Genomic DNA, 25,693 nt, shown 5'->3' on the forward strand with positions numbered 1-25,693 from the left:
AGAAACATATCTAGAATAACTTAACAGTTATGATTTTTTTAAAATCTGACGACTCTTTTTGATACACCCTGTATTTTATTTCGTGTTAAGGCCTGTATATTATTTATTGCTAAGGCAGGTAACATTTGTGATTACCAGGAAGATTTTCATACTAAAGTCAGTGAAGCTCGTAAATAAACATCCGCAATTATCTCACAAACGGCTAGTTTACAGACCAAACGTTTCTGGAAAGGTTATATCTATATTCTTGTCTACTTTCACAATTTTCGCTAATACTTGCAGAGGGTGGTCAGAATCTGTCAGGAAAACTTTTAAGAGCTTGCAGAGGAGGTTGTGCTGGGCGATAACTGTTAACAAAAATATTAGATATGTTGCGCCGTTTCCGAGTTAATTACCATTGACATTAGCCAATCACACCGTTGCGGGCGCAAATTCAAGCGGCCTGCCAGAGGCCAAATGTGTTCCTCTGTTAATCTAACCTGCACAGGTCCACAAACGTGGCGGTATTCCAACTATGAACGTTGTAGTGGTTTTAGGTCCGAATACCGTTACGCCTCCCCAGACTAGTCTGTCCTCTGTAACGATCTTGATTTCTGCGTGAGTTCTGCAACCTAAATCATTTGAGTCTGATTACTGTGCTCAAGCCTTCGTATCGCTCTACAATCCTCCCTCCTCACTTTTCTCTGTTACCTAGTATCTTGTTTATCATCGCGTTTCCCAAGTCTCTGTTCTGTTCTACTCCTAACTCATTACAGTCCCCCCACATTTAATTTACGTGCAAGGATACACTCCAGACAAACATCTTCGGAAAAGACTTCGTAAAAAAAGTAAATTCGATGTTAACACATTCCTCTTAGTCAGAAATGTCTTGCTGTTTTTACCAGCTCATATTCTTTCTACTTTCGCTCTGAACAATTATTTTCATATTCAAACAGCAATCGTGATCTACTATTGCGTTTGTGTATAAGTTGGTAACATTTTACAACAAGTTTAATAAACGCAACAGATACTCATGAGAAAGACTTTAGCCACCAAAAATATATTCTCCTTCACTATTTACAATAGTCTGCCAAGCTGGTGTAATTTTTGTATTCAGCGATTGTAGAAATCATGTGGTTTTGAGACGAAGAATCCATCGAGCCGTGTTCGGAGCACATTTTCATCCGGAAAGGAAGTTCCTTGAAAGTTGTTCGATAGAGAGCGGAAAAGGCGAAAATTGAGGGCGCAAGATCAGGCGAATAAGGTGGGTGCGGAACGACTTCCCTACCCAACTCCTGTAGCGATTTTTAGCAGAAGGTGGGCGGGCGTTATCGTGGGGTAGCATTATTTCACGTTGTCTTCCTGGTCACTGTTCTTGAGTAGTCTGCAAGACATTTCCGTAGTTGATGATAAGTTTCATCAGTGACCATTACACCTTGGGAAAGTATTTCGTAGTTCATCACACCGTCGCCGTACCACCATATGCATAATACAGTATTATCTGTTGTCGATTCCCGCAGATCTTCGTACGGAGAGTTGTTGCTTTGTTCGGGCTCAACCACTCCTTTTTTTCACATATGTTAGCATAAAGACACCATTTCTCGTCACCAGTAACGATACAGGATAGGAATGGTGGATGTTGTTCACGAGCCAGTTGATGACAAGCAAGCAGAGATGCACATATGGCCGTCCACTGATTTTTGCGATTTTAGCTCAGAGCATGCGGTACCGATACAACCGAATTTTGAACCTTCCCTAAAGCAAATATCGCACTATGGTGGAGTGATCACAGCTCATTTCATTTGCCAGTTCTCGAGTAAATTGACGTTGTCTTTGTGGATTAATGAATGTAAATGATCTTCTTCAAACCCCGAAGGTCTTCCTGAACGTGGAGAATTACTAATGTCAAAACGATCCTCCTTAAAACTAGAAAAAAACTCTCTTCTCGGGCTCTGTCCAGTGGCATTATTCCCATACCCCGTATGGCTGACTCCGCTGCTGTCACCCCTCTACTGAACTCAGAAGAATATGTTGGAAATGTTCCGATTTCTCCACTTGGCACTCAATTTCCTGGCACCCATAGCTCTATTCACTATCTCCAAATAACAAAATGACAATATGTAGGCCGGCCGAAGTGGCCGTGCGGTTAAAGGCGCTGCAGTCTGGAACCGCAAGACCGCTACGGTCGCAGGTTCGAATCCTGCCTCGGGCATGGATGTTTGTGATGTCCTTAGGTTAGTTAGGTTTAACTAGTTCTAAGTTCTAGGGGACTAATGACCTCAGCAGTTGAGTCCCATAGTGCTCAGAGCCATTTGAACCATTTTTTTGACAATATGTAAACTCTAATAAAAAATGAAAATCGATAAATAAACCCACAGCAACCTTTATACCAATATGCAAAATAAAAACGCTACGAACTTATGCACCAACCTTATACTTGTAATGTCTCTTTTTGTAATCTGATTCCGTCAGCATCACTTAACTTACTTGAGCTACATTCCATTATCCTTGTTTAGCCTTTATTGAAATCCATCTTATAACTACTTTCAAGGTACTAACCATTTCCTCCAACTCCATGCTATTGCTCAATTCACCTTTCCTCCCAGTTGTGACTCAATGACTGGTTATGACAGGCTACTTTTTTATGTTTCATCAAGTGCGCTATAATTTATTTTTCTAGATTAAATACCAGCTTTCATTTAACAGAAAAACTGTTGATACGAAAATTATTTTCTTGTCAGAATTCGTACCAGCTGTCTCTCAGTCGGCGGTTGCTGCCTCTGGATCACGGGGTCCCGGGTTCGATTCCCGGCCGGGTCGGAGATTTTCTCCGCCCGGGGATTGATTGTTTGTGTTGTCCGCATCATTTCATCATCATTGATGAAAATGGCGAGTATGGACTGCGTAAAGATTGGAAATTTGTACGGGCGCTGATAACCGCGCAATTGAGCGCCCCACAAACCAATTATTATTATTATCATCACCCACGTTACAGACCTTTTATCAGACCACGCGGAACATTCATGACCACTGGTTCTTCCTGTTCTTCCAGTACTCCTCCATTCGTTCACTAAAGGCTCTCTTCCTTTCTTCCGTCCACTTTGGCCTTTGGGCTTTAGGTGCTGTTTTCTCCGACATCACTTCCCACTTGTACACCTTGCATCTATAGACGCCTTTGTCCATGACGTCCGCTGAATCTATCTGAGCTCTTTCCAGATCAATTTTGACTTGTGTCATCCATGATGTATCTGAGGATTCTGTTGGTCAGTCTGTTGTGGAAGTCGGCTTATGTGTCCTTCAAATTTTAGTCGCCTCTTTCTAACGTCCGCTGCGATGTTGGAGAACTTCTCTGTGGTGTCCCTGGAGTGAAGCCTATATCCATCGTCCGTGAGTTTTGGTCCAATAACTTTTCTAATGATTTTTCTTTCCTGTTTGAGAATGTTCTCAAGGTCGGCCTTTGTGTTTAACATCAGTGTCTCACTGACGTATAGCACCACAGGTTTGATTCCAGCGTTGTAGTGACAAGTTTTGGTGTAGATGGTCAGACATTCCTTGTTGTAAATACCCTGTGTTTTCTATAAGGCTCTCTTCATTTTCAATAAGCTAGTGTTCTGGACAATTTTCTCCTTTCCTGTCAGTTCGAGCACTTCACCTAGGTACTTAAAGTGTGTGACCCTGTAGATCTTGCCATACCTTATGTTCAAATTTGGAATGTTTAATTTCCTGCAGAACAACTCAGTTTTCTGAAAGGAAATCTGTAGCCCTACTTTTTCTGCGCACTCTCTGAGGACTTCTATCTGTCTGATTGCTGTAGTTTTGTTACCAGTGAGTAGTGCCAGATCATCTGCGATGGCTAGACCGTCGATCTCCAGCTTGTCCTTGGGTCTTCCGAGTCGCACTGGCTTCCAATGCCCTTGTATTTGCAGCTCTTTCTCCCATTCCTTGATGACCTTATCCAGTACTAGGTTGAAGAGGAGCGGTGGGAGTCCGTCACCTTGGCGAACGCCTGTCTTGATCTCAAAGGGTTCTGAGATTTCCCTCTTGAACTCCACCTTAGATGTCGTGTCTGTCAGTGTCTGTTTGGTCGGTCGCAGTGTCTTTCCGTCCAAACCTTGTTCATGTAGAATACTGAAGGATGACTGGCAGTCAATGGAGTCATATGCCTTCTTAAAGTCAACGAACGTGGCTATAGTTTCGTACAGAGTATCACTGCATGCGCGTAGTGAGCTCTAGGATTTATTGTGAGCGATAAGAGCAGGTTTCTCGTCTCGTACGGCAAATGTTCAGTTTCGTAATATTTTCAGGTGAGAATTACATCCTTACGAGTTAAGAATATCACTGACGAACACGACTGTAAGCAGCGAAACTTCCTGCGAATGCTGACTAAACATCGCAAGAGAAAACATGATGCGAAAATAAACATTCCTCGTGGCGACAGCGTGATGGATGTTCTTGTCGGCAGATATGCAGTTAGCGGTGAAAGTTGGCTGCAGGTCATGGGCTGGGCAGATGCTGCGTGTTAAACATACCTGTTTCGTACGAGAACGAGCGTTAAAAGTTAACAACACGATGTTGTGCCTCACACGTAATTCATCAGCCGTCAGTGTCTGCATTTTCAAGCGCTCTTCCTTATTAGTCAGGGGGATTACTTTTATAGCTTAACATGAAGTAAAGGTCGTGGATGTGTCTGTCTAGGTATGTAGAGTGACAGGGAAACTAATCAACAAACGGCAGTTAATATTTGCAGTCATTCTACCTCACTTGCTACTTCGACGCTGTTTATCTTCTAGATATAAATAACTGTATTACGTCCCTTTTGGAACATTCTTTATTCTTATTTATTGGCCTTTGGTTGCGCCCATGCAGCCAGTAGAAACATACAGTATCTTAAAAAGTTAAAGCAAACTGCCATTCACTGGTGAATAATATAGAAATAACATACAACGTCATAGATAAAATAATGCAATTAGATTTAAAACAGACTGACTCACAGACCCAATCACACACATTATCCCCCAACAGCACGTATAAATTACGAATGTCTAAGTTCTTTGTAAGCAGCAAGATTAGCATGTGAGAAGGAGCTGGTTCATGCTCGCGGACCAGCTGGTCGGATCCCTTCCGTATTGTGGGCAACCAAAGAAGTTGTTAATTTTCTGGAGGTTCTCACAGTCACAATATGGCGATTGATCCAGAGGGAGTCGATAAAGGTGTTGTCGGTGACAGCCGTGGTTTAATTTCAACCTGGCAATGATCCTCATAAATTGTTTCGCATTACCTATGCCAACAGAACTGCATTTCAAAAGCCACTTTCCAGCATACAATTGGGCCTTCGGTAGGCCCAGGTGGGTTTGTTTGTACTAGGTGCCTTTTTGCAGATCTTCAGTCTGCCATGCTTCGTTCCAAACGCTTTTGGCCACTAACTACTGCAAAGGTATTATCTGCTGAGATGGGTTGCTGTTACGTCTCAGTCATCTTCGTATCCTTAGCCAGCTCGTCAACTTTCTCATTACACACAATCCGACTATGGCTCTGGATCCACACAAATGATACCTTCATACCCGTGTTGTGCATCTGTGATACAGCAGCAGCTACGTGGAATGGTAAATAACAACTCCCATTGTCTATACAATTGAGGATATTATTTGCACAGCGGAGGGCGAATCCGTAGGAATTACGATATGAGTAGATGCTCCATTGGACAGATAGTCTTTGGCCTTTACGTATATGCAACAACGTACGAAGGGGCCAGGACGGAGGAGGTAATGTTACGGTGCGGTGAATGTTTCCTTGGTCTTCCTTCTGTGATGTCAACATTCCGGAAGGCACAATGGATTAACACAAATGTGCAGCTACCCTTGGGGACCCAGTTCACCCCCTACATGCAGTGTGCTTCTCCTCGACACGATGCACGTGTCGCATAGCTCGCAGTGTGCGTGCGTGGTTCGAAGAGGACCAAGATGAGTTTACCGTACTGCTCTGGCCAACGAACTCCCCACATTTAAACCCAGTCGAGTACGTGATGGATCATTTTGACCGGGCTGTTCGCGCCATGGAGACTTAACCAAGAAACGTATCGCAGCAGCTACCGCACTGTGGTAGGCGTGGCTCCACATTTCCGTCGGTACCATCCAGAGCCTAATTCCTTTCTTCCTACAAGTCTCGCAGTGATCCGCGCAGCAAAAGGTGGTTATTCAAGCTTCTGACAGGTGGTCACATTAATGTGCCTGGACAGTGTAGGACCAGATTCGTTACTGGGTTCAGGACTTCCTTGCATATGTAACTGGTCGCGTTGATGTCAGCGGAACAGAAGCAACAGATGTGGAAATAATTTCTTTAGTATTCCAAGCAAGAGTTACAGATGCCATTACTGTTTACATGGCGAGGCAATTCGAGGCTGATGATGTTGTCTAAAGGACGAGTGCAACTTCAGAAGAGTATAATGGAATGCAGACGGTCGACGACTGGTGCAGCGACAGGCAGCAGACTCTAGCCGTAAATAAATGTAACATATCGCGCATAAACAGACGAAGGCATCCCCTACTGTTCGATTACGCTATTGGCGACAGAGCAATGGAAACTGTAAGTACCGCAAAATACGTATGACTAACTATCAGGGAGCGCCTAAAGTAAAACGATCACAGGAAATACGTAGTAGGAAAAGCAGATGCCAGACTGAAATTTATTGAGAGTCTCTTAGGGAACTTTAATTCATACACGTAAGACGTTCAGCACAAAGCACATGCTCAAAGATTCTGGAGTATTGTTCATCAGTGTAGGATTCTTCTAACTACAATTAATACCAGAGGTAGGGAAGAAGGAGCGGAGCATTTCTTACGAGATCGATTAGTCGGTGGTAGGCCCTGGTCCAAGGAAGAGAGGATGGGGTGTCATAGATCTCCCCCACCCCCCTCACCCCTCTAATACAACATTTCGCTAAAACAATGTATATTTTTATACATAGTTAGTTATATAAGTACAGATATGTTCTCACTTGAGTGTGTTAGTTGTTTTTTTTCTGTACATCTAACAATCTTTTCGCAAACAAATCACATAACTTACTACCTTACGTTTCCTGCAAAGTTGTAACTGTGACACGAAGTGGAATATGCCTGTCCGTATAGACTATCCGCTTAAATTACTTGTATCCACACTTCAAAGCTGACCTGCTGTCCAGAAGAAAACAAACATTAGTCGCTTGCTTGGGACACAGGTACCTAGAGATAATAACCAACCTCAAAACATCTTAAAAACGTGTTTCTAGAATGAAAGGCAAAGGTCCCGACTTCGAGTCTCGGTCCGGCACACAGATTTAATCTGCCAGGAAGTTTTAATCTGCCAGTAAGTTTTAAAAACGTGTTGCTGGTAATACTTATATCTGTCTACAAATGTAATAAACCCTGATGTAACATTGTTCAGTCCTCTGTCATCAATAGAAATACCTGCTCTTATGTTCCCGTCGCACCCTGTAAATACAAATTTCGAAAATTTTCAGCTACTTTTTTGAAAATAATTATTTTTAGAGATATGGGCTTGGAAACGACAAGATACTCTAAAAAATTACAAGTTGCGTTTAACGCACGATACTCTCCAGTTGCGTTCCTGAGAATGGTTTGGTCTGCGACCCGTCTGGCTGTAGAAAATATTTCAAGTAGGAAAAGGCACCTATTAGCATCCTGAAGCGATGCAGTCCTTCAACAAAGGAAATTGCTTACAATACTTTAGTTCGTCCAGTCTTAGAGTATTGTTCGTCTGTATAGGACCCTTACCAGTTGGGTATGATTCAAGAGATTGAGAAGGTCCAAAGAAGAGCGACAAGATTCGTGACAGGTACATTTAGCCATAGCGAGAGCATTACAAATCTTACAGAAAGTATGAAGTGGGACACACTTGCAGATAGACGACGCGCTAAACGGAAGGGACTGCTCACTAAATTCCAAAGTCCGATCTTCGCCGACAATGTCGGGCATATATTATTAGCACCAACTTTCATATCGCACAATGATCACCATTCAAAGATAAGGGGAATTAGAGCTCGTACTGAGGCGATCAGACAGTCGTTTTTCCGTCGCGCGATCCGCGAGTGGAACAGACGGGGGGGAATTATGACTTAGGCGCGAATAGTGCCCTCCGCGACACACCGCTTGGTGGCTAGCAGATATGTATGTAGATGTAGATGTAGCATGCTTCACCAAATCTGCTGTCGCCAACAAATCCTACACGGTTCGTGAGTAAGGAAAGAAACGGCAAATTAATGAGTGCGCCAAACCAGAGAGTTGGTGCTATTATAGCTCTCAAATTAACTAATACGTGAACTTCTAAGTTTCTTCGGACATGTGCTTTTCACAGGCTATATTCTTCTGAACTGCAGTTTCTTGGACGTTAAACTAAAGCAACGTACTACTCATTATCGAAGTAGCTATACATTATAGAAGAAATTAATTAATTTTTTGACTTGCTGACTTGCTCTGTGATCACCGCTGTTAAAAAAAAGGAGTTCCATTCTCTAATTTACTCTCTTGGTGGTCGACTTAATTTTTTTTCTTTTTATAAAGTAGCCAGTGTTCTTCCTCAGAGTTCGAGATATCTCCATACCAAAATAAATTTCATCAAAACTTATTCTGCCGTTTAGTCATGAAAACGTAACAAACCTACTTCCGCATTTGTAATATTAGTGTGGAGTGTATCGTGACGAAACAATTTATGTTATTAGTATAGTAGACCATTATATATTCTATCGTTGTTATTATTATACGTATGTGCAAGTTAATAGTGACGGGTAGGTAGAATTTGCGGTGGGGGGGGGGGGGGGGGGCAGAGACAGTAGTAAAAACCTGTGATCAGCATCCCCCACCCCTCCTGGACTGAACCCCGGATCGGCGCCTGTGGTGCCACATATTCCACGTGGCGTGCAGCGCCGCAGACACGCAATGCTCCCATAAACTTTCGTCTCAGCGGTGGAGAGGACTTTCGCTGTCTCTGGGCAGGTTTACGACCGCCGGCGATTACCACGGCCTGGGAACAGAACCCGCACACTCCCACGGCACGGCTCCTGCGCGGACCCAGAGCGGCGCAGCGCGTATAGCTCGTAATTAATGTACGGCGCGCTCTCCCGCGGTACGCCCGCCGAGGGCAGAGCTAATACTGCACGCCGCGTGTCCGAGCCAGGGCGGCCGGCTGTAGCCTAGTGTTAGCCGTTCCACCAAGTCCACGTTCCAGCAGCGTTGGTCACTGGTTCGTGACTCCATATTGGACAGTGATTAGGAAATTGCAATCGTTTACCTACATCTACATCCATACTCCGCAAGCCACCTGGCAGTGTGTGGCGGTGGGTACTTTCAGTACATCTATCGGTTCTCCCTTCTATTCCAGTCTCGTATTGTTCGTGGAAAGAAAGATTGTCGGTATGCCGCTGTGTGGGCTCTAATCTCTCTGATTTTATCCTCATGGTCTCTTCGCGAGATATGCGTAGGAGGGAGCAATATTCTGCTTGACTCCTCGGTGAAGGTATGTTCTCGTAACTTCAACAAAAGCCCGTACCGAGCTACTGAGCGTTTCTCTTGCAGAGTCTTCCACTGGAGTTTATCTGTCATCTCCGTAACGCTTTCGCAATTACCAAATGATCCTGTAACGAAGCGCTTTGCTCTTCGTTGGATCTTCTGTATCTCCTCTATCAACCCTATCTGGCACGGATCTCACACTGGTGAGCAATATTCAAGCAGTGGGCGAACAAGTGTATTGTAACCTACTTCCTTTGTTTTCTGACTGCATTTCCTTAGGACTCTTCCAATGAATCTCAGTCTGGCATCTAGGAACTCTTCAATCCAATCACACAATTGGTCTGATAGTCCATATGCTCCTACTTTGTTCATTAAACAGCTGTGGGGAACTGTATCAAACACCTTGCGGAAGTCAAGAAACACGGCATCTACCTGGGAACCCGTGTCTATGGCCCTCTGAGCCTCGTGAACGAATAGTGCGAGCTGGGTTTCACACGATCGTCTTTTTTTTTACGGTGTAAAATAAAACAACTCTGACACAACATTCTCTTCCACGACGCGTTTCGAGGGCTTACACTCGCATCTCCAGGTGGATCAAATTCGAATTTTCGTTTTCTTGATATAACCAGTTGTCTGCTTTAACCTCGATAATGAAGATGTTCGATCAAGAGGAACAATAGGGGTCGTCATAAATACACATATCTTTCACAGACTAGCACACAAACATGAAACACAGACAACGACACTCCATAGACGTACACTGAATATCTGCCCGTGTATGATCTGACGATTTTTGTTTAGTGTTTGTGTGCAGTTCAGTCAAACATAGTATTTATAACAACCTTAAGTGCCACTTTTGCTGGAAAATCTTCGATATGAAGGCTGAGACTATAATTCATTTCATCTAGAAAATGAAACTCGAATATAACCCAGTCTTCCACCTTAATATGAGGTTCTAAGTATTCTAAACGCGACTTGGAGGTCAGATAATTGTTTCAATTTATGTACAGGTTGTTCAGAAACAGGAATGAACCGTTAAGAAAAAAATTAAATACACTGCGCCGTATCCGAGTCAATTAGCATTGAAGTTAGTCAATCACGCCGATGCGCGCGCAGTTTCAAGCGGACCACCAGAGACGGTGTCGCCGAACGTGTCCTTTGTTTGGTTTCTTAAAACCTAACAACAGAGCGATACAAAAATTGGACAGGTGATGATAGTAAGGATCGAACCCGAGCTAAAGACTGAGCAATCTCGTGCGCTATCATCTACGCTGCGAGAACAACTAACACGAATTGTATCTGCCGGGCCGCTTGAATTCGCGCGCAAAGGCCTAATTGGCTAACTTTGATGCTAATTAATTCGGAAACAGGGCAACGTATCGAATTTTTTTCTTAACATCTGTTTCTCAGCACAAAGCCTTGAACACCCTTACCAGCTTTTCAGACTGTTTCTGGCCACCCTGCATACATATATACTCAGAGAGTTACTGTTCGATGCGTGGCGGAGGGTGTTTCGTACCACTCTGTCTCCCACAGTATTCTTCAAAGAATCGAGCTTCCATATCCAAAACACCCACAGTAGCTCCGTTTTAGAAAAGCTGCAATATTTATGTCGTCGTATCTGCTTGTCTGTGTCGGACAATGGTACATTAGCTGTTTTACATTGATATTGTCTGTAAACTGTATTGGGAATAGAGTCCGTAGTAAAAAGAACTAAATTAAAACCTCACGTCTGATATTGAAGTTTTCCTGCTTGAACAGTGAAAATATAGTAAGCGATAAATTTTTCCCGTTTCGTATTTTGTGGTGTCAGAGAGAAAAAGACTCCTAAGGATTTGAAATTATGTGTACAGTTTCTTGGGGGACAGTGTGCCTCCATTCTCAGGTAGTGATTATAGTCTGAGTAATTTGCACGGCAAGAGTTACAATTCCTCAAGACATGTATACAGTTTATAAATTTACTACTTATCTCACTGTGTTCAGCTTTTAACCTAAGATTATACCTCTTAATGACTATATTATAATAGTACTTTAAATTGTTAAATTTGTTCCGTAATTAAGGAGCTGAGAACAATAAGGGACTAAAGCACAGCGGCGTCGATTTTGATATTGTAACATGTATGCATGCTCCTTAGATTTGTTGATCTTGCGGTAACCCAACTTTATTAGCTGTGTATCCCTACACTGTATAGATGAACATACATGAAAAGCTCTCTCCTATTTAGCTGACATTCACTTCCATGAGACAGGGTTGTAGCCTCTCCCCGATGTTATTCAATCTGTATATTGAGCAAGCAGTAAAGGAAACAAAAGAAAAATTTGGATTAGGTATTAAAATCCAGAGAGAAGAAATAAAAACTTTGAGGTTCACCGATGACATTGTAATTCTATCAGAGACAGTAAAGGACTTGGAAGAGCAGTTGAACGGAATGGACAGAGTCTTGAAAGGAGGATATAAGAGGAACATCAACAAAAGCAAATCGAGGATAATGGAATGTAGTCGAATGAAGTTGGGTGATGCTGAGGGAGTTAGAGTAGGAAATGAGACACTTAAAGTGGTAAAGGAGTTTTGATATTTGGGGAGCAAAATAACTGACGAAGGTCGAAGTAGAGGGGATATAAAAGATAGACTGGCAATGGCAAGGAAAGCGTTTCTGAAGAAGAGAAATTTGTTAACATCGAGTATAGATTTAAGCGTCAGGAAGTCGTTTCTGAAAGTATTTGTATGGAGTGTAGCCATGTATGGAAGTGAAACATGGACGATAAATAGTTTAGACAAGAAGAGAATAGAAGCTTTCGAAATGTGGTGCTACAGAAGAATGCTGAAGATTAGATGGGTAGATCACATAACTAATGAGGAGGTATTGAATATAATTGGCGAGAAGAGGAGTTTGTGGCACAACTTGACAAGAAGAAGGGACCGGTTGGTAGGACATGTTCTGAGGCATCAAGGGATCACAAATTTAGCATTGGAGGGCAGCGTGGAGGGCAAAAATCGTAGAGGGAGACCAAGAGATGAATACACTAAGCAGATTCAGAAGGATATAGGTTGCAGTAAGTACTGGGAGATGAAGAAGCTTGCACAGGATAGGGTAGCATGGAGAGCTGCATCAAACCAGTCTCAGGACTGAAGACCACAACAACACCTCCATACGGGCTGAAAGCACACACTTCCATTGCTGTAGGAACGCTCACTGGCTATTATGACGCCAATTCTTTATAAAAGCTGGCAGCTTTTGAAGAATGGCCCATCGTAAGCACATGTTCAATGATTTTGACACCCCAGTCTGTAAAACAGACGCTGAGGATTTTAGAATCCTTAAGAGTATTGCCGACCTCACTACCAAAGCAACAGCTGATGCTAATTGTAAGAATGTACACTCCAGATATTTTACAATGATGAAGCTTTCATCAGGTTGTCAAGAACTTTTGTTTAAACTAACATATTTTTACATTGGAGCCTAGCCGGCCGCTGTGGCCGAGCGGTTCTAAGCGCTTCGGTCCGGAACCGCGCGCCTGCTACGGTCGCAGGTTCGAATCCTACCTCGGGCATGGATGTGTGTGATGTCCCTAGGTTAGTTCAAGTAGTTCTAAGTCCAGGGGACTGATGACCTCAGATGTTAAGTCCTATAGTGCTTAGAGCCATTTGAACCATCTTGGAGCTGTAGGGGTCCACCATTCTTTGCAAGTCACATCGAGGGAGGCCACAATTTGTTATATCCCCACAGCTTGTAGATGTCTTGCAAAATCTAGTGTTCAAATGCGAGAGTAGAAGGTGAATATCAACCTTCAAACACAAAAATTTGTTGGTCAAGCTTGGAAAACCTACACTTAACAAAACTACTAGATTTCATGCTGAAGTGAACAAGTTTTATCTGAACCTCAACCGAAAGAAATTGCTTAATGAAAAACGATAATAACGTGGAGCATGAAGTGAAGTGCTGGGACAGGTCATAACTGCATGTGTGGTATATTTAGTATATTTTCTTTATGTTCTATTTCTAGTTTCATATTAATTACAAACTAAACAACAGTTAAAAAGACAAATGTTGCTAGTAGCCTACACAAGAAAATTTTGTTAGATGAACATTAATAATAATATTTCTGAATAACAATTAACATTTCATAACATAAACTCGGTACATTATTTTTATAGGAAATATAGGATGTTGAGACTTGCTTAAAAACAAGTGAAACTTCGGGAGCTGGTGGTTTGCCTATAAATTCGATTTTCGCAAACATTTAGTTTTCTAAAAATTTTGTGCCCTTACTTCGAACCCTTACGGTTCTTAGGGCCTCAGTTATATGAGCCACTGAAATTCAGAAATTTTGTTGCCCTTGGAAGCCGTTATGAGCAACCGGCAACTGGGACCGAGTGACCGGGTGACCGTTTAGCTGCTTACTGATAGATTCTGCCAGTGTGTCTCGGTACTCGTTCCAGTCCCTGTTGTTTGTTATCATGATTCCTACATGCGATGCTCGATGGTGGCACAACAAATTGTCGTACAGCCGTCTCGAATACCAGTTCTCTAAAGTTATCCAACAACTACTTCACCTTTCTTCCAAACATTCCTGTTCAAGTTCCAGCGAGCATCTCTGTTACACTTTCGTGCGAGCTGTACCGACCTCTTACGATCCTTGCAGTGAGTCAATTTATTCGATATCTGCCATCATGCATGCCTGAAAAGGAGGCCAAACGCTAGAGCAATATTCTAGTAGTATCTTGTTTGCGGTTTGGTTTTGCGGATTAATAGCTTACTCCCACAACCCTTTCTACAAACCTAGGCCTTCTATTCTCTTTACATAATACTAATTCAACGAGATCTTCCAATTTCTTATTACTTTCTAGTGTCACCCCTATGTTCTTTTCCCGTCATAAGTGCTCGAAATGTTGAACACTAATCTTTCTCTTTACTGTAAAAAATGCCTTGCGTTTATTCATATTTAGGCAACGGCCTTGCCGCAGTGAATACACCGGTTCCCGTGAGATCACCGAAGTTAAGCGCTGTCGGGCGTGGTCGGCACTTGGATGGGTGACGATCCAGGCCGCCATGCGCTGTTGCCATTTTTTCGGAGTACACTCAGCCTCGTGATGCCAATTGAGGAGCTACTCGACCGAATAGTAGCGGCTTCGGTCAAGAATACCATCGTGACGACCGGGAGAGCGATGTGCTGACCCCACGCCCCTCCTATCCCCTATCCGCATCCTCCATGAGGATGACACGGCGGTCGGATGGTCCCGCTAGGCCACTCGTGGCCTGAAGACGGAGTGCTTTTATTCATATGTAAAGAAAGTTCTCATCAGAGCAAAAGGAAATGTTGTTGCAGTCATTTCATATTTCCTTATGAACATCGAAGGACGATATTTCCGTGTAGACCGCAGCATCGTCAGCAAACAATGTCACGGTGCAGCTGCTCCTATCTGATACAGCGTTTAACTAAAGGGGGTCAAAAGAAATATAGGAACACCACAAAAACAACATATTATCATACCTAAAACGGCGCAGGGAAACCGTTGACATTCAAAACGGCTTCTGGTCGTCTCTAAATCGATAAACACAGGTCCTGTATGATTTCAATGGCGTGTTATACCATTCTTTCTGCAAAATAGACGCAAGTTTAGGTCTATCAGGCTAATAGAGGTGGACAGCGATCACGCACCCTTCTCTCCAAGGAACACCACTAATGCTCACTGATATTGAGATCTGTTGACTGTAGTGGCCAGTGGAGACACGACAATTAATCCTCCTGCCCATAAGAGCAGCCCTGGGCGATGCGAGCTGTGTGAAAAGGGTCTCTGACTCTGGGAACACAGCATCAACATTGGAGAACAAACATTGTACTGTGGGATTGACCCAATCTGCCAAACTGCACACATATTCCTTGGCATTAATGCGACATTGTACAGTGGTCATGTGGCGCAAGGAATACCACGATATCGCTGCCAAAATTATCACCGAACCCCCGTTATGTTTCACACTGGGGTCGAAAAATCGCGCAGAAGTGGGAAACAGTGTGAAACAAGACACATCCGACTAAATGACGTTCCTCCACTGCTCTATAGTTCAGGCGGTATTGCTTCAGCATTACGATGTGCCATTACTGGCATTTGCATCACTGATGAGTAATTTCGAAATTCCAGCTCTCCCTGTATTTGCCAGCTGATGAAGCTCCCTTCGCGTCGTTTTGGTGCTGACAAGGTTCGCAACATTCAGTTTTACGGGCGCATTTGCAGCTGACGTCCTGTTATTTTTCGTCACAATGCTCTTCAGTGGCAGCCTGCCACGATCACCCAACACACACTTTCGTTCGCGTTGTGACTTAGAGGACGATGTTTTTCCGCTTTCCTTGTATGCGGTATAAATCTTCGATACGATGCCTCTGGGAACGCCGAACACTTCCACTACCTAGATTATGAAAGCAATCGCCATACGACTACCAATAATCCTCCCATGTTCTTATTCGCTTAGCTCCGACTTAATGTACTCTCAGCTACACAGAACACGAGTAACACTTGTGAAGTGTTGACATTGCACAAGTGCCGTTCGTGCTCAAATACAACAGCTCAACCTGCAGGCTTGGCTACCATCCGCATTTACATTCAAGCACGTTTTCATCGTGGTGTTTCCATGTGTTTGTCCAACTCCCGTGTATTGAAAACATTAGGGATGCTATTACGAGCCGGCCGGTGTGGCCAAGCGGTTCTAGGCGCTTCAGTCTGGAACCGCGCGACCGCTACGGTCGCAGGTTCGAATCCGGCCTCGGGCATGGATGTGTGTGATGTCCTTAGGATAGTTAGGTTTAAGTCGTTCTAAGTCTAGGGGACTGATGACCTCAGATGTTAAGTCCCATAGTGCTCAGAGCCGGTTTTTTTTTTCTCCCTATTACGCTTCTCCAGGCAGGCCAGATGTTACTTTCATTTTCTTGGAAATTCGCGGCCCAGAAAATCGTACTGGGTTCTATTACTCAAAAATGCCGTTGAGCTTGTCGTACACCTGCGACGATACGCGAATGGTTGTATCTGTGTTTCGTAGTAGTGTTGACTGCTGACTTTCTGATGGTTCTTTGAAGGAAGCTTGTGTTCCTGCAGGAAAGTCATGATGTTGAGTTTTGAATGTGCTCTAGGATTTATGGAACAATAACCTTTATTCCGATATTTCACCCCTCAGTTGAGCGGAGATGCTGTTGTTGTCGCATGAGATCATAAAACGGAGTGTGGTGTGAACGAAAAATGCTACTACTGTTATACAGGGTGGGGCAAATAAAAGTGGCCCGGAAGAGTGGGTACGATTGGAAGTCAATGTATACATACAACCGCACCTCAACAGGAAGGAGCAGCTGCCCATACAGCCGGCCGAAACGTGGAGCACATTTACACAGGCTTCGCCCCTGACAGAGTTGTCATTGTCAACTGTTATTTCAGTGTAGGATTACTATGTGTGAGGAGCCCTTAAGTCTAAGGTGTATCGCAACAGCGCTTATAGTCACCAAGAACTGCAGCAGAGCAGTTCGAATGAGACTGCAGCAATTCCAGCAGTCCAGCTTCGATCCGCCTTCAGTAACGTGCTAACCAGGGTTCAAAAGTGCGAAGAGTTGAGGGGCGGTCACTTTCAACATCTGCTATAGTCAGGTCAGTACTGCATTTGCTTTCCTCTGCTGTGTTGTTTTGTATCCTGGACCGCTTCTATTTACCCTACCTTGTTTCTTCGTGAGAAATTTCGCCAACTGCGTCGTCTTGTCATCTGATTGGATCCATAGCAAAAAATCGATTACCCTTAGGACACCGCGTCAAAACCCATTTTTTCGTGCATTAATTATTACTAAATTGTCATTTAGATTTTATTTACAATAACAGGGGAGAAGCTGTTAATACTGAGCTATCGTTACATAACCGAGGCATCAATTTATTATTACCTTTACAAAATATTTGAGTAACTAGAAAGAGCTCGATCTCTCTGTCATCGGCATCACGCCGAATGATCGACGAGCGAAACTGTTTGCAGTAAACAGTTCAGTCAATAGTGTAAGGAGGGCCGAACTCGTAGGTACGATGGACTGCAGTGTGCGCCTAAAATGGCGGCTCTGCGAGCAATGCAGCATATACCCGAATGTAGGAAAGTGTGATTTGATTTGAGAAATGTAAAAGTTATTTCATGCTATGTTCGGAAGCGAGAAAGAATTACATTTTCGAATAATAAGAATGATTACTAACTTATCTTGTGATTCTTGTAGGCGTACGCATTGTCAGGCCATATCAGTGACCAGTCTGCTATCTTGTCTGTTGCGAGGTGCATATTAAAAAGTACCTGGCATCCCTAAAAACTTTGTAATTTATTATTCCAATAAGCGAGAGCCTTAGCCGATTTCCACGTACCTCCATCACACCGTCACTGTAAAAGCAACGGACTCACGATCTATGTGCTATCTCTATGCGCGAACGAAATGACCACTTGATAACGCCAGGTTGGTAGTCAGTTTTACAAATTCGTTGCGTTTCTTTGACGCGGCAAGACAGAAGTCGAGGTCGGTTTCCTACACGTCCTGCTACTCCAGTACAAATGAAGATAGCTACGTGTCTTCTGCGGTAACTCAGAGAACGGAATTACTAACTCATTCGGTCTGATGATGGCTGACTGACTTCAGTCGCGAGTGTATTTTTATGTTTGTGAAGAACGTCGTAGGATTCTGGTACACACTGGTAGCGATATGTGTCCGTGATTCTGTGCATCAGTTCTTTCAGCTTCTTTGTAAACGGGAATGATCTGCTCCTTTCTCCAGTTACGCGGTACTATTCGCCACGGTGTAGATTCTCGGTAAATGTGAGTTAGCTAAGGAGCTGATCTGCAGCGTGGTCAACAAAAAATTGAAATGGCATTCCCTCAGGGCCTGGTGCCTCGATCGCTAACTGTCAGCCATTGGTATAATGGTATCCTCTTATGTAAGTACATTTTCAGATTGAAAATTTTATATTTCTGCATTCTGCCTTAGCTGTCCCTTCAAATCTGTGTCCTTGGTTACTGTATTGTTGTGCTGGGTGCTGCCAGCGTCGTACGGAATTAAATGAACGTATCGGCAAGGCCCATCCTTTCCCACACTTGATTTTGTTTGACATGTAAACATGGACGTCGTCCTTTGGTTTCCCCTGCTTCTGATAACCTTGGGAGCATACCGAGCCTTAGTTTGTCTGTGATCTTGCTCTTGCAGTTGGCCACAGACTTCAAACGAGGGTAGCTTTTGTATGTACATCCTTGTCAGTTCCCCGTCACAGATTATAATCTCTACACAGCTTTATCGTCACTACAGGCCACGTTCTTAGAACGTAGCCGTATTACAAGTGTCCAACGTGTCATTCAGTGCTGTAATCCATTCTGGAAATTTTTAAAAATACCGCTAAATACCATTACGCGATACCATCTCTTCAAATGCAGGGTGACCCAAAACTTCAGGGTCAAAACTGTAAACTCGTCGCAGAAGCTGAATTGAGAATTTTGAGGTACGAAACTAACAGTCGCAAGTGAACATTCAGTTTCTCTTACCGACATAAAAAACCTTGCACATTATAGCAACAACTCAAGCTCATCGTATCTGTTCAAGGCGACTATCGGCTGTTCTATTACATGCATGACAACGACGAATAAAATGTTGCCACACTCCCTGAAATAGTCCTGGTGTCTATTCTGCAATGAGACAGACACTGCTCCTCTTCGGTTTCGACTGTTGTTTCATATGCCCATAATTTTATCTAAACTTCCTCCGGGGACCCATCACAGCCGATTGCAGAGGATGAGTGTAAGATCCTTCTCAGTTTACAAAAATTTATTTGTTAGTAACAATGTTAGATACAGTTAGGCGGTTTGTTGCATATTGTGGCTTAAGTTAAAAAGATTTTTTATGGATATACTTCTCATGTGCACCGTTTATTGTCCGTAGAACGCCTCGGAGATACTCAGTTTCTTTCCATGTCTTTACCAACATCTCTTCCGCCAACGCATCTACAGCATTTCGTATTTGCGTCATAAAAATGTACACATCATGAACTAGTGAAATGACCACTTTGTCATTAACGTAATTCCACAAAATAGTCTAGAACGCTTATGTTTGCTGGACATGGCGGCCATGATGTATGATCGTCTCTGCTGAATCATCTATCCGGAAAGGCTTCATCCAAGTACTTACAAACAAATAACCATCCTGTGCGGCATGCGACATCTCGTTGAAACACTAGGCATGAATAAAATTGATATACCTGAGGTAAAAAGTTAAGTTCTAACATGTCCACATAAAATGTTGTCATAATAGTAGGATCAGTGAAAAAGGACTATCCAATAACTGTATTCAGCATTAAGGCATTAAGCCACACCAAACAATCCCTTTCCGGTTTTTTTTTAAGTGCTGTATTGACCCCCAGATACGGACACTAGGCCTGCTTAATTTTCCCGGAGATATGAAAGGACGGTTCTTCGGAAAAACGAACTTCATTACATTGACACGCTCCAACCTGTTCCTACCAAACTCAGCACATCCTGGCCCGCAATCGGCCGCAGTGTTGTACCCTTTTTGCATGAAAACACAGCCGTTCGTGTAAAATCTTCATCACATTGCTCGGAGGTGTATCTGTTTCTCTGGAAACACGACACTCCAGGTCTATCGCTTCTTGCCTTGCCACCAACAATGACAGTCCTTTAAACTTTTCATACCATCCTTTCATGCTCTTCACATCTGGCGAATCTCGACCACAGCTACTTCGGAACTGTCTTCTGCGTAGACACAGTTGTGACGGCAGCACTGCACAATTACATTACCTGTAACAAGAGAGATAGAGAGAGAAAATAAATCAGATGTGTTAGAGCCCGTGTAGAAGTGTATTCACAAAAACTTCATGTATTAAGCTATAATTTGCAAACAAGCGCATAGACACATGGAAGTGTGTCCATATAATACATTTATGAATGAAGCTACCATTTTCAACAAACCACATAGCTGTACCTTGCATAGATCCTTAGAAATAAACTTTTGAGATCAGGAAAACACTTAGTTCTCAACGTGTATATTGGTTTTCAAGGTAGTGCTAGCAACGTCGATTCAGAAGCATAAGCGGTTTGCAGTAAAGTTCCGCACACGTGTACTTTGCTCGTTCCGTATCTCTAGCTCCTTCCGATATTCATTTACTTATCTCAAATTATTCAGTTTTGTTCCGCTGTGTGTATAAACTACCTTTGGTTTGCTGATGGCCTTGTACGAATTGTTTGCCTCTAGTTTCAGCATCTTAATTGGTCTTAATGCAACTTGGAAAATACTCTGGAAAATCAGTTACGAGGTGGCTAAAGTAATGTACGAAGGGATGATGAAAAGTATTGCCTCCGAATTTTTTATGCGACAGCTCTTAAAGCTTTTAAAATAAAACAAACGCTGTTAACATTCTCCATTTTTATTCTTCGTGTCTGCATATTTGTTTCCGAACGTAGTCACCCTGGCTACGAATATATTTCTCCCAGCCAGATCAGTTTGCCGGCCGGTGTGGCCGAGCGGTTCTAGGCGCTTCAGTCTGGAGCCGCGCGACCGCTACGGTCGCAGGTTCGAATCCTGCCTCGGGCATGGATGTGTGTGATGTCCTTAGGTTAGTTAGGTTTAAGTAGTTCTAAGTTCTAGGGGACTGATGACCACAGAAGTTAAGTCGCATAGTGCTCAGAGCCATTTGAACCATTTGAGATCAGTTTGTTGATAATACCTGTGTAGAAAGTTAGACATCCTTAACGTAGGCACAACCTCACCACTGCTTGCACCGATTCTTCACTACCAAAGTGAAGTCCTCGAAGGTGTTTCTTAAAGTTTGGAAACATGTGAAAATAGGATGAGGGCAAGTTGGAAATATATGGGGTTGATCGATGACAGTGAACACACGTTACCGGATTGTTGCAGTTGTCGCAGCGCTCGTTTGTGGTCTGGCTTAGTCAGGCCAAATGAGAGGGTGCTCCATGTGTGGATCGAACTCTTAGAATTCCGAACTCGATTACAGCACGCTGTTTCCATGCACCGACATAATTACGTTAACACCGCCACGTTACGTGCTACAATTCGGAACACTCTTGCGGCAGAGGGCTGCAAATCTGTAGACATCGCAAATAAAGGTGTAGAATATTAATAACGTTTGCTTTATTTGAAATGATTTAAGAGTTTACACTTACCCAATTCGGTGGCATTACTTTTCAGCACACCCTCGTATCATCATCATACCGAAAATAAAATGGAAAAATTAAAAATGAAGTCATACGGTAGAACAAGTGGATAAGTCTTTATACAGGATGGGCAAAATAAAATGTCCTGGAAAATACTGTATTTCAGGCAGCCCAACCCACCGGTCTCACGGCAGGTGACAGTTGGGTTGTCTACCTTACGGCGTATGAGATCTTTTCTGGGTCAGTTTTAAACTGCTCATCCTATATTTTTAGGAACCTATGATGATGGGCAGTTAGGAAATAAAAAGGAAAGTGGAAAAAGCCTGGATTGATTTTCCTCAACTATATAGGGTTTCAGGAAATAAGCTCCTGATGTGTTTAAAAAGGAAAGTTCACAATCACTTTGTACTTAAAGTTTTAACTTACGGCGGCGAAAATTGGATTTTAAATGCGAAGCCCAGTCATTGTTTCTCAGGGAGAAGTGGGGAGCTGTGTGTAGTCAGTTGCTACAAGAGAGTGAAACAAACTAATTGTGCATCAGTTTTCGGCGTCCTGCAGAACTTCATGAATGTCATGCAAGCCGCCGCCCGCTAGGTTCCGCGGCTGCTAACACACATTAAGAAAGCCCGCCGATCTGAGTCAACAGCTGAAATGTTTCAGCTGTGAAGTTAGTTTACTACTTTAGCCAATTAATGACTATGGAAGAGATCTCTGTGTATCACTACAACCCCGAGACAAAGGAGCAGAGCAAACAGTGAAAAGTTGTGCATCCACCAGCGCCGAAAATCACTGGGCAGGGCGATGGTTTTTGGGACTGCTATGGTGTGGTGCTTCCAGATTATGTTTGTAACGGGTGAACGGTCACAGGAGCATACTTCTGACATCTAGTGATGAGATTACCGGAGGTTTCCAAAACGAACCGTTAAAGTGGGTGCTTTACCTCCACGACAGCACTGCAGCTCATTCTGCACGCGACACAGTCACACATGCTGTTTTTTTTTTTTTTTTCGGCCAGCTTACTTCTCCTCACCCCCGTATTCTTGTAACATGGCACCCAGTGACTTATTCCACTTTCCTGAGATGAAGACACGGGTCCGTAGCATTTACAAGGAGACGACGAGGTAATTTTGGAGGTGGAACGTTTCTTCAACAGCCGAAATGCAGACTACTAAAACTAAGGTCTCAGCCAAGGGATGCATCACTTGGAAAAATGTGGGGCACTGAAGCGTGAATACGTAGAGGCTGACTAACACCACCACCACCAACTTTTACAAAACCTTAGGCCTACGTCCCGTAAAGTTGGAGACTCCTTTATCAGTGTTCAGTCCTGAAGTTCGTTTGCTGCTCTACGCTATTCCGCATTTGAGGCTTTCCAGGCGGGTTTGTTGCAGATACACTTCTCGGTTTTTCCGGTAGATATCATCGTGTAAATCTCACAATATTTCATCCAAACAATTGTTCATTGGCCGCCGCGGTGGTCTAGCGGTTCTAGGCGCGCAGTCCGGAACCGCGCGACTGCTACGGTCGCAGGTTCGAATCCTGCCTCGGGCATGGATGTGTGTGATGTCCTTAGGTTAGTTAGGTTTAAGTAGTTCAAAGTTCTAGGGGACTGATGACCACAGTAGTTAAGTCCCATAGTGCTCAGAGCCATTTGAACCAATTGTTCATTTTCACGTGGTGGTTGTTGCTTTGTTCACTGCTGTAAGACGTGACTGCTGATACTTGATTGGCCAAACTGGCACTTCTTGGGGCTAGGAGCACGAATTAGGGTATGTTCATGCTGCGTTGCTGGCACTTCGCTGCTAGCCAGTAGCGTTGTTGCATTTACGCTGCAGCCTTGCTGCTCGCTACCCGCCAGGATTAATTATGCTGAAGCTGTTTACATATCGAGCAAGAGTCAAACGCGGTGCTACCTGCGTGACCTTGTAGCAGCAATCACAGCTCAAGTTTAACGACATACGGCGAAGGTCGCAGCACGACACGCTAACCAGGTTGACATCACCGTCTGGCGACGATCGTAACGAGCAGCGGGCCCCCAGCGATGGTGCGGGTAAAATGAACAGGTGAGATGCAGAGGGTTTGATTCATCATCGCCGAGTCATACCAGCGGGCAGCGAGTTGGCAGCATAAATGCCTTATACGTGTGCGCAGACGCACAGTTGGATGAAAGCCGCGCTCATAGTGCCCCTGCCGGGAGCCGAGGAGAGGCCTTCCGTACGTGCGCAGTGGTCTATGTCTGTGCAGCCGGATGCTGCTCTTGTTTAAAGCTCAATTAAGTCTTCGCAGTGCGCTGTGATGGTTCAGAAATCTGAGTTTCTCTTTTCTCCCTTCAACATCCTTGTTGATAAGATTGTGTGTCGTACAGATGCGTGTGGCCTTCTTAAGATTACGATCTCTGAAACGATGATGCTGAGGATAAAACTTCAGTCCTTTTTTATAACACACGTGCCCCCTGTTCGGTCAGAATCCTGCCACAGCTGATTTGTCAGGCTGACACAGGCATGTATGTTTGTGGAATTCAGCACAACACTCTTGCATGGTGCGACATGTTTGCCTAATGTAAAATTTCCGAGGCGTGCGTGGAATTTCTTATACGCCACTTTTTATAATGCCACAATCGTCTTCGATCGAACATAATGCGTTCCTGAATATTGCCGGCATGTCTTCAAGAATGTAAAGGACCAAGAAATACGACATTAAATGCATTTTCCATGCGCCAGCCATAGTCGACCCTGGCATTTCCTTCCCTCAGTAGCTTCTTCTGCTATTGTTCCATTGATGTTCTTCTGTCTTAAATGTTTCTCTGTTCCTGTTTCGATCTGCATACGGGGGTACCTGGTTTCCTGTATTCATCTTAGTACCTCTTCATCGGTAACTCTCTCTCTCTCTCTCTCTCTCTCTCTCTCTCTCTCTCTCTCTCTCTTGCTGATCTTCACATCCTTCTGTAGCAAATACTGTTCAGAGGCTCTACCTGTCTTCGCTCTTGTCTCCCTACTATTATGATAGCTGTAGAGGACAACATACTAAACAGATATTTTCACGATACGTTTCCTTATTTCCAGACTGATATTCTTCCCGGTGACTAACGATTTAAAGAACATTGAATCACCTGATGGCATTGGAACCAGCTACCTTCTGCATATTAGACTACACACTACGCGACTGCATGAATTAGTATCGTTTTAAGACTCTAGAATATCACGCAAAATTATGAAATCTTTTTTCGCCGATTATTCGCGAGCGAGGATCTACCAGGGTGAAAGGCTGCAGAGTGTCATATCTTGAACCCTAACGTACGACACTGTACAGATGATTTCAAAAAGTGGACCTCAACCCTGGGGACCTCATCCTAGTCCTCTCTTCTGGTTATCATTATTTCGGGTTCATATTCTTCTTCAGTACTTCGTACCACTTATCTCTTGTTTATTCTCATAGCATGCTAGTTACAAAGAATTCTTTCTATTTTGCCGTGGATCTCCTATAGACTTCTTTCGTTTCCGTGAAGTCAGCAATATCAACTGCACATCGCAGATGAATCTGTGAATAGATTTATTCTGGATATTTCGGAAAGACAGCTGTGTTCATTTCAGACGGGATTTTTTGAGACTGGTAACCGATGTGTCCCCGTTATGCGAAAGAATGGCAATTTATGTTCACGGCCAGCTGCGTGAAAAGTGTGACAGAACGATGGATATGAAGACGGCACCAGCCGCCGGGCCATCTCTCTCGTGTCAGCGCCGGCCACGCATTTGCTATGCGGAGAATAAGCTATAAATTAAATTCACGCCGCGTCATTCGTGACGCGCTGTGGGCGGGGAGTGGCACCGCGTTTCATGTACTGAAATGAAAGTGTTATTGATGTCCTCGTCACTCCGGCTTTGTTCTCGCGACGTCAATCGACATTAGTACCGGGCTGTCACTACGGAATAACCTACCAAAGCCCAAAACAGTTTCAAATGGCGTTCCATGCTGTTCTAATACTAAATAGTACTGTCACTAGACACCGTACTGTTGACGCTGAATTATGACATAGCGGAT

At 43.6% G+C, this 25,693-nt stretch overlaps 1 protein-coding gene and 1 pseudogene across 2 annotated transcripts in view; both read left to right on the forward strand.

Annotated features, from left to right (window-relative positions):
* The window catches only part of LOC126416788 (YLP motif-containing protein 1), a 661,447-nt gene that overhangs the window by 273,763 nt on the left and 361,991 nt on the right, over positions 1-25,693 (forward strand). The gene's annotated exons all lie outside the window — the stretch shown is intronic.
* LOC126417508 (5S ribosomal RNA) lies at positions 14,427-14,544 on the forward strand (annotated as a pseudogene).

Source organism: Schistocerca serialis, chromosome 8 (genome assembly GCF_023864345.2).
Source record: "Schistocerca serialis cubense isolate TAMUIC-IGC-003099 chromosome 8, iqSchSeri2.2, whole genome shotgun sequence".
Lineage (NCBI taxonomy): Eukaryota > Metazoa > Arthropoda > Insecta > Orthoptera > Acrididae > Schistocerca > Schistocerca serialis.